We start from the raw sequence: 2197 nt of genomic DNA on the forward strand, positions 1-2197 counted from the left end.
GGGGGGGGGGTGCGAGTTGCGGGATTACAGATATGAACCGTGGCACCTGCAGAGAGTGGTGTGTTTGTTTAGTTAATTTTGCGCGGGCGACATTACGGAGTAATCCATCAGATTCGGGGACAAGAGGAATGAGGGTGGTAAAAGAGGAATAAAAGATCCACGAGATCGGGAGAGAGAGAGAGAGAGAGAGTTGTTTTCATTCGTGGAAACTTAACGTTTCCCAACGGACTCTCAGAAACGCTCAAGACCAGATACAAACTCTGACAGGATGGAGGAAGGGCATGCGAACAAAATGCACATCCGTACAGCAACACTGCTACCTGTACGCGGCTTCTGTTAGCTCTTCCTGTTACATCACTTCACTTCCCCCCTTCTCTCCCTTTCTTTCTCGGCGCGATCGAACCTATTTAATTTTCTCGTCGTATTTTTTCCCTCCCCCTCTCCACATTTTCCTTCGCCGTGCGTATTGCTGATTCACGCCGTAGGTGGGGAATATAAAGAACGGCTGAGGGTGAATTATTTGATTTTTTCCCCCTCCTCCTCTGGCTCGTTCTTCCCTCGACTGCCAGCCAGGTTCCTCTGTTCTGCTTCCTATTCTATTTTTTTCTCCGTCGATGTTACTCCAATATGCTATGGCTGTGAGTGTGTGAGTGGGAGGATAGTTACCAGGAGTGCGGAAAAAGACGACGAGTGCACGCAGACAGCGTCTGACTTTGTAAAGAAAACGGGGAAAACTTAAAGGAACTTGCGTAATTAGAGAGAAAACTCCCCAGATTTTGAGGAAGTCTCAAAAATTATCTGGGAAATTCCAAAATCTGTTTCTAAAAGTAATGGAAGGGCCCCAAATAAGTTAACCGGTTTTCCTCAAAAGATCAGACGGTACCGTCTGTTTTTTTTTAACGTGCAGGTGGCAGGTGCGTTCAACAACCTGGTGGTGGTAAAGTATTCCAGACGGGAGCAGGGGGCGGGGGTGCGTCGCCTTGTTTGGGGAGCTGGGGACTTGTGCCGTAAAACAAAACCTCAAAGGGGGGTAGCGGCCAAGAAAACCGTTTCTCCCGACCGCCTTTCACTCACTCACGCGCGTTCACCGCTCACGCCCTGCGCGAGGGGCGGCGGCGGGACCGGCGGGGGAGGGGGTGGCGTCGCCGCCCGAGGCGAGACGCTATACAGGCCGTAAGTGTCGAACACGACTGCACAAAGGCGCTTTTGCAAGTGACAAATCACCCCACAAACAATCCCAGAGTCTCCCTACCGCAGAGACCTGGGCTGGGCAGAGCTCCCAAAGGAAAGGGGAGGGGAGGAGGGGGAGGGAGGGAGAGGCCCTGCTAGGGGAGGAAAGGGACGGGCAGGACGGGGCAGGGCTGGGCGGCTGGCGTGGCGCCACGCCAACAATAGGCATTGATTTGAAGCGACGCGCGCCGGAGGGGCCTAAAGCGCCTAAAGCTCAGGAGGGGAAGGCCACCTAGGAGAGGGAGAGAGAGAGGGGGGGGGGAGAGGAGGGAGAGAGAGGGAGAGAGAGAGAGAGAGAGAGAGGGAGGAGAGGGAGAGAGAGAGAGGGAGGGAGAGGGGGAGAGGGAGAGAGACAGATGGGGGGTGGGGAAGAGTGAGGGGGAAAGGGGAGGGGAGTGAGCGAGAAAGAGACCACACTGATTTAATGAGACCGCATATATGAGGAGCGTCGTCGGGGCGGAGGTGGAGGGGGGTGAGTGATGCAGAATATGAAGTATCAAGTTCGCATTCAAAATTTATAGACGTCCTCATTTGTCGGATTTGGTCGCTTTGCGGCGCGAACGAACGCCACCCCATCTCCCTCTCTCCCACTGCCTCTCTCTCCGGGATTTATTGTGGCGATTACGGACAGGTATATAGGTCCATTGTCATTTGTTAGTCTCCAACAGGAACACCAGATCGTGTGTGAGTGTGTGTCCAAATGTAGCAGACGCGAAAAAAAATTCACAGTCCCAAAAAATACACGAAAAACTGCGCGCGTGCGACCTTCTGTGATGATAAAATGCCGAGAAAGAAATTAGGGCAAAAAATCGGGCGCGTCATCGATGGCGGAGAGAGTAAGAGTGTGTGTGTGTGTGTGTGTGTGTGTGTGTGAGAGAGAGAGAGAGAGAGAGAGAGAGAGAGACAGGGAGAAGAAGGAAGACATGGGGAGAGGAAAGGTGGGGGTGGAGGTACGAGGGAGAGGCAA

At 53.3% G+C, this 2197-nt stretch overlaps 1 protein-coding gene across 1 annotated transcript in view; it reads right to left on the reverse strand.

Moving 5' to 3' along the window:
• LOC113205099 (protein slit) overlaps positions 1-2197 on the reverse strand; it is a 201566-nt gene that overhangs the window by 61283 nt on the left and 138086 nt on the right. The gene's annotated exons all lie outside the window — the stretch shown is intronic.

This window comes from Frankliniella occidentalis, unplaced genomic scaffold, assembly GCF_000697945.3.
Source record: "Frankliniella occidentalis isolate FOCC.00 unplaced genomic scaffold, Focc_3.1 Scaffold24, whole genome shotgun sequence".
Taxonomy (NCBI): Eukaryota; Metazoa; Arthropoda; class Insecta; order Thysanoptera; family Thripidae; genus Frankliniella; species Frankliniella occidentalis.